Source organism: Homarus americanus, unplaced genomic scaffold (assembly GCF_018991925.1).
Source record: "Homarus americanus isolate GMGI-L3 unplaced genomic scaffold, GMGI_Hamer_2.0 scaffold8392, whole genome shotgun sequence".
Classification (NCBI taxonomy): domain Eukaryota; kingdom Metazoa; phylum Arthropoda; class Malacostraca; order Decapoda; family Nephropidae; genus Homarus; species Homarus americanus.
In genome coordinates this window covers 1,113,823-1,122,186 of record NW_024740655.1, presented here as the reverse complement: position 1 = coordinate 1,122,186, position 8,364 = coordinate 1,113,823, and positions in this window count along the sequence as shown.

Genomic DNA, 8,364 nt, shown 5'->3' with positions numbered 1-8,364 from the left:
TATCTGATGGCGGAGATAGCGGGACTGTGTTGGTCTGGAAGCGATGGCATCAGCAGGACCTACGACCCTGTAAACAAGTGATTACGGGCGGGCGGATGGGGTGACAACACGGCCGCCTGTGTCCTCAGTCAGGGCCGAGACGAGGGGAGGCAGTTCCTGAGCCTCTCCCCTCCCCAGGAAATAGCTATAATGAGAGGAAAACGACTGAGGAATTCGGAGGCAGAGGGGAAAATGTGTGAGTGGGGAGCTGGGGCCTAAGGGCATATTAGCGGCCTCCAGTGATGACGAGAATTGTTTTATTGACCTCGCAAGACAGGGCGGCCTAGGGCACCTCCTACTGATGGCGAGTGTACGGGGATTATGGGGAACAAAGGTGTATGTATGTATGTATGTATGTATGTATGTATGTATGTATGTATGTATGTATGTATGTATGTATGTATGTATGTTTTGAAGACTGTTTATTTACACACCACACACAAACTCATAAATACCTCCTGCATGTAATAAAAAATGCAGAACGTCACAATAACAATCTTAGTAACAGAGTTGTTCTCTTATCAAGTACTGTACCACTGATAGGACACACAGGGGGGGCCAACCTTATCCCTTGGTCACCTCGCTCATAGAATATTAATAGTAAACAATAATACTAACAACAACAATAACACAAACACAGTAACAACAGCTATAATAATAATAATAATAATAATAATAATAATAATAATAATAATAATAATAATAATAATAATGGTGTTACAGATCATTTTTCCGCCAGTGATTCATTTATTGTACCAAAATTCAAACCAATTATTAGCTGAATGAAAAAAGTATATTTATGACAGGTGACAGTGAAATATATATACCGATATATGGCATTACGGTGTATGATATATTTAGGTATATTTTAGCTCAGGTAACGTTAATAAAATAAAATAACGAGAACCTTAGAAATATGTGATAAGCTATGGGCGAAACAGTCTAAATAGGTAATTAAAAGGAAAACAAATTAAAATAAGTAAAATACTAAAAATTCTATCGTCAATCTCAATAAACAAACTTTTTACAGAGATGCTGAAAAAATCTAAAAATAAAATAAACAAGAAAATATCCCATTTCATATCTCCTGTACACAAAACCCAACCAAAACACGACCAAAACCCAACCAAAACACGACCAAAACACGACCAAAACCCAACCAAAACACGACCGAAACACGTCAAGGATGTTAAGTCTCTCACTCACGTCAAAATAAAGTCATTGTTTTGTGTCTTCTGACAGCAACACTAAAACCATTTGTTACAGAGAGTCGAGAGAGCTGATATTTTATGCACTGCTAACGACCCAACACCTGTACTAACGAGAATCTAACTGCCGACATGGGCCAATAAGGTATTTAGCGATGGGTGTCTGAGTAGAAGAGAGACGGTAGGTACCTTGGGTTGAGAGGCGTGGCCAAGACGAGCCAATATTTTAACTTTTCCTCTGTGTTGTGTTGTGTTGTGTTTTGTGTTTTGTGTGTGTGTGTGTGTGTGTGTGTGTGTGTGTGTGTGTGTGTGTGTGTGTGTGCGAGGTGGGGTGCGTGACTTCTTGGTGGGAAGTCTCTCTTTGTGAGGAGTGGACAGTCAAATATCACTCGTGCTTCACAATCTCTCGTGATGACATACAATCAGATCTAGTTCACTTATCCTCTCGTGCAGACTAGAGCCTATGTCTGGTGCGTGGTTCACTGTCTTCTGCAGGTTCGGGAGATGCTACTTCTGGGAACTAAGGTCTCGCACCCGTAAAAGTTAACAATGCCAGCATGAGCAGTTGTCATCGCCTCGCTTTGACGTTACCTTCCAACCAACAATGACACTCTTGTTAGCGAAGCTGCGCCAGGCTATTGTTCACCAGCGATCTATCTGCCTGCAATGGTGATCGAGGATACAAACCCGAGAAAATTCGAAGTTCAGATCAAGTTCAGATTACATGAATAGAAATTGAGTCTTCTCCCAGAATTCAAAGATCCAGATGTCGAAGGAGACATCTTAAAAAACAGTAAAATAGGATTCTTCTCTTATGATACGATTTACCACAGATTTACCTATTTACGATATTGACAGGGTGTTTACAGTGTCTCTTTTACAAGTACTCGTGTTGGTATTAACTCTAAAACTGTTCCTTATTTCCTTTTATCGATTCCTTTTACGATCAGTTATATATCCGGGTATCTTGATACTGCTGTGTCTCCCTGGCTCCCCTTCCAGGTCCCGTGGCTCCCCATCCAGACCCCGTGGCTCCCCATCCAGGCCCCGAAGCTACCCAAGTCCTGAGCTGCGAGGTTTTGAAGTCGTAGGCAGGAAGGAGCAGAAGTCAACGGGTGATATTTATCCAATATGCAAATCGCATTATCATCCGTCAAGTACAGTCCCGGCGGACCCTGACATTTACAGAGTAAGCAATGAAGAAGAGTAAAATGACACCCATCTGCCACTGCTTCTATCTCTCACTCCCCCCTCTCTCTCTCTACACACACACACACACACACACACACACACACACACACTTGACCTCAGGGATATGACAATGTGGTATATTTCATAAAAAAATATTTTGTGCACATGTCTATCTGTCTTTCAACACTGGCTGGATATGACAAGCGATGCATTTTTTAGGAGTCGTATCCAGGGTTCAAAGCTGTCAAGATTATATTTGTGAAACGTAAATGTGTGTGTGTGTGTGTGTGTGTGTGTGTGTGTGTGTGTGTGTGTGTGCGTGTGCGTGACTAGATCGTATCAAAAAGCAATAGGAAAACTACCCCCCCCTGGACAATTACCACCTGCCCTCCACCTTTAGGATCACCAGCGCTTTTTACCCCCAATCCAAATCCTATACATTTTTAATCATAATTACCAATAAAAAAAAAATAAAAATAAAAAAAAATAAAAAAAAATCCCAATAAGTGAGAAATTATTCACCCACCTGACTGCTGTTGATTAATGTGCCAGCTGGTTATTAAGAACAAGCTAATTATGTAAATTGATCAAAAGCTAATTATTATGATTGGTTTAATTTGACAGATTAATCAAAACTATTGTGATTATACCTCGGCCGCCTAAATGGTTCATTCTCCAGCAGTGAATATCTCCGTTTGTGTGAGAGAGAGAGAGAGAGAGAGAGAGAGAGAGAGAGAGAGAGAGAGAGAGAGAGAGAGAGAGAGAGTCCCACAATATCGCCTCAATCAAAGTTCAAAACACATCTAACCTAACCTAAGCTGGTACGAACACACGAGGAGAAAGAAAGACAGAAAGAAAGAAAGAGGGAGGGAGAAATGTAAACAAACTCAGATCGTCTTTTGTTTTCCCATCGCTTCAAGGTGTTTCATTATACACTTACGTTCGGTTAATTTTAATGAATACCTCACTCACTTTTTATTCATTTATACGAAGGTGAGATTAACCGGAGGACATAAATACCAAGAGTTTATTTAAATGATGTTTATAATTTTGATTCTTTTTTCCGATGACTTGGTAATGTGATATATGTGGTAGTGGTAGTGGTGGTAGTGGTAGTAGTGGTAGTAGTAGTAGTGGTGGTGGTGGTAGTAGTGGTAGTAGTAGTGGTAGTGGTGGTGGTGGTGGTGGTGGTAGTAGTGGTGGTAGTAGTGGTAGTAGTAGTGGTAGTGGTGGTGGTAGTGGTGGTGGTCATCTGAACCTTATGAAATGATAACATTGTACTCAAGGGGTAAAGTCAATGTACTTCGGTGGGTTAAATTACTGTACTCAGGTATATTAAATCACTGTACTCAGGTGGATTAAATCACTGTACTCAGGTGGACTAAATCACTGTACTCAGGTGGGATTAAACTAAACTTCGAGTGTTTACCTTAGCGAGCAATACAAACTATGATTATTTAATACCATGATTTACAACACACACATTACGACATATTCTATTATCTCTTTATCCGATGGTCCGATTAAGAGACATCAAAAACTTCCGGACTAGTGGACGAACACCCTTAAAACGAAGGCACTGTACACCCGTGATCCTTTAAACCGAGTTGTACAAAGGCGACAGTGGAACTCATTTACAGTATATGATGGTCCGATAATGTGAGGGATGGTTATAACACAGAGCCCTTTATTCGTTCAGGTGCCGTTAAAACCAAGAAACATTAAGACAAATTATATAGCATGGCGTGACTCGGTTATCCGATGGTCCGATAAAGCGAAGGTAAAAGAGTGAATTTTAATCCTGGTGACTGGTTAAATGAGCCCTAGTTCTCTCAATGGGTCCCAGTGCTAATGGGTCCTAGTTCTAATGGGTCCCAGTTCTAATGGGTCCCAGTGCTAATGGGTCCCAGTGCTAATGGGTCCCAGTGCTAATGGGTCCCGGTTCTAATGGGTCCCAGATCTAATGGGTCCAAGATCTAATGAGTCCCAGTTCTAATGGGCCCCAGTTCTAATGGGTCACAGTGCTAATGGGTCACAATTCTAATGGGTCCCAGACTGGGGTCCTATCAAGACTGGGGTCCCATTAAGACTGGGTTCCCATTAAGACTGGGGGAAGGGGGGGGGGCTGACACACCTGAAATCCAGTAATGAACACACGACGATTTGCCTCAGAGACTTAGCTGACTTAAGAGATGCAAGGCAGGGGGAGGAGGAGGTGGGGTGGTAAGGGTTGTTAGGCAGTAGGTCATGGTTGTGTGGGTTGATGGTTGTTTCATGGTGCGTTTTATGAGAGGCCAACACGACGGGGGGGAGAACCAGAGTAAAGCTTGAGAGAGGTAGAGCAAGTGCTGATAAACTATATGATAAGGAAAGACGGCTGATGACTAGCGAGATAAAGGCAGTGAGAGACGAGATGCTGTGATGAAACGGGGAGAGAGAGAGAGGAGAGAGAGAGAGAGAATAAGAGGAGAATGAGAATAGGAAAATATGGAGGAAGAGAAGGATAATGTAGGGGGAGGAGGAGAAAGAAGGTAATGGAGGAGGAGAAGGGGGAGGGTGATGTAGAAGGAGGAGGGGTAATGAAGGAGAGAGAAAATGGAGGGAGGAAGTAATAATTATGAAACTTAGGTGACAACGGGCGACTGAGGGGAGGAGGACACGTGAGGGGAATGAGGAAGAGGGGAAATAAGGAAGAGGAAAAATGGGAGACAAGAAGATAAGCTGAACAACACACATAAGCAAATAAATGTGTGTTAAGACGGAGAGGAAGAGGAGGATAAAATGAGTAAATGTGAGAAGGAAGAAGGAGAAACGAATAAAGGGGAGAAGTGGAAGAGGGAGAGGAAGAGGTATTTGTTTATGTATTAGTGAATAAATTAAGTTATTCTTTTATTCATTATTCATTGTTTAGTTTTCTCTGTCTGGCAGGTGTGACGGAGGCGCCAGTGAGGGGAATAATCACCTGTCTATAACTGTAATTAGTGACGCAGGTAAAAAAGTCTGTGTGTGTCTGTCTGTCTGTCTGTCTGTCTGTCTGTCCCTCCTCCCCTCCATTCTAACACTGCTACACACCCACACCTGTACACCCACCCACCCACACCTGTACACCCACCCACCCACCCACCTACAATACCAAAACTCATCTCACCAACACACTCAATCCCTCCTCATCGCTTCACATCATCAATGCAGCGGACCAATCAAAACGTGCCAAGTACCCAGATTGACGCGATGATTGGCTAAGTTACGACGTGATGACGCAGTAGTTAACTTACAAAACACCATTCTATTTTATCGTCTCCCTCATCATAACAAAAGCGGATGCTGCTATGGGTCGACCTGTTTTAACCCCCTTAAACTCTGGCTACCGCTAGTCTCAACCTTAACCTGATTGCCGAGTGGTTAAGGACCGCACGTAACGAGGTAGTTGCCGCTAATAACCGTATAAAAAGGCATAAATTCGTCCCATAAAGCGAAGTTTAAAATATTATATCCCGTGTTTATCCCAAGGTTGATGACGGGATACAGCCGCTGGGTAATTGAAATGGAGGAATTCGTCACTGGGCTAATGATCGTTATGAAGAGAGTAAGAGAGGTATGAGTGGTGATTGGAGAGGGGGAGTGGGAGGAGTGGGGGGATCAGGATGGATACCGCATCTCATTGGTTCTCTAATTATTTCGTGGAGAGAGAGAGAGAGAGAGAGAGAGAGAGAGAGAGAGAGAGTGTTTGTGTGTGTGCGTGTGTGTGTGTGTGTGTGTGTGTTCCCAGACAAGAGCGTTGATATGCAAATGAGGAGAAAAAAATGATAAGCTTCTTCAATATGAACAAAACCAACTTCCTATGAGAGTCAGATGACGTGACTTCCAGCAGAGAAAAGGTTTAAAAATAAAACTATATTATTAAAGGCTTCCAGGAGGCTTCATCAAGTTTTCCAGGAGGTCTCCAGGAAAGTGTTAAAGAGTGGCTGGCGTCAAAGGAATGAGGAACAACATAGAAAAATTCCTTCGAATATACTGAGCCGTGAAGGACATCCTTTCACTTCTCCCACGTAACCAAGCACGAGGAAGAATGACCACTAATAAACACGAGCACTAAATTATGGGACTGTCTGATGATATATTCTAACTGCTGTATAAGTTTTCTCGTTCATTTTTTTTAATAATATTTCAATAAATTTCGATGACTTTCAATTCAGTTATTAATTCGACTACATTGACACATTTCCTGGTCAAATTCTGCTTGAACTATTTAACTTTGTCGCAACACCACTACTATCACCACCACTATCACCATCAACACCATCATTATCACCATTATCAATACTTCAACCACCATCTGTACCCTAACTACCACCATCACCACTAACCAGGCTGCATGATGTGTTTGCCAGACAAGTAATCCATAGGTAAGCCACTCAGGTGTGACGTGGTACCTGAGCATAAAGGTCACGACACTCCTGCACATAGTGACGACAGTGTTATTTCCTGTATGACATTGGGAGCTCAGGTAATAACAATTATATCCATTACAGCGAATTTTACTAAATGAAAAGAAATGATCTTAAGGAGTAGATGTGAGTTTATTTTGTTTACAGTTGAAGTTGTCAGCTGTTGTTGAGGACACAATCAGCACTAATAACGATACTTGACCAAATAATCAACTTCTTCCTGGGGGCATTACCACTTGTGATAAAAGAAGACTTGAGTCGACCTTTTTCTAGGCTTTATTGTTCATATAACTGACCAAGGGCAGTATGGCATCTGGTAGAGAACAAAAAAAATATTCTAGTAAGTGAAGGGAACAATGAAAATGACTAATATAATATAACCCCTAACAAAACAAAACCTAATGATAAGAAGCATAACATATGTACATACACACATAACAAGATCAAAGACATGGGTTCAAGTGTAGCATAACTTATTACAACACTTTGATGCTTTCATTATTATTATTATTATTATTATTATTATTATTATTATTATTATTATTATTAACAACCTTCCCTATTTCAACCCATGAGATAAAATAATTGACTCAAACACAAAATTAAATCTCTTATAGTACCGTGTGTGTTTCCCTCAACAAGCTGATAATCCTATTAACATAAATGAAAGAAGTTAATACAAATTTTAAACTATTGTGGTAAACAGTCGAACAATAGTGAAACGTAAAATGCAGTATAGTATTTCATATAAGATCTGATTTACCCGAGTTTAATATCACGACCGACAGACCGACGCAAGTGTATGAGGGCTGGTGAAGTGGACAGCGAGACCCTAAGAAGAGGATTAACACGTGGCTTATATATGACAAACTTAAGAGGCAAAATAAACCTGCTCACATCTACACTAATACGCATCTCAGTATAATTACACGTCTAAAATACGCCCTATACGCATACTCTACCCCCCTCTAATTTCTCTCCCTCCCTCTGCATCTCACTCCTGCTAAATTGATCTCTTCCATAAAGCTGACACTTAAGGAACAACTTTAAGGGACAGCTTAATCACTCTCGAGGCAATATTTATAACACGTCAAGAGCGTATTTTGTCCCTGTCATGCTGCGAGAACTGTAATCGACTACTTTAAGAGGCTTACACCACCAACCACCAGTTACGGTGAAAGTCATAAAGTGTCGGGTGTCAGCTGGTGTTAATGAGTGTACTGTCATTAGTTATGTTAGAGCTTGTCAATGAGGGGGATACACACACACACACACACACACACACACACACACACACACACGAGGAACTATAGGTGATGATATGGTCTCGAGAAATACGTGGTGAAAGATGGGGTGGAGAGCTGATTTATGATGCTGTAGTTATAGACAAGGTTAGGTTAGGTTAGGTTAGGTTAGGTTAGGTTAGGTTAGGTTCACGAGTTCATGTTAATACTTCACAGAATTATACCCAAGGAACG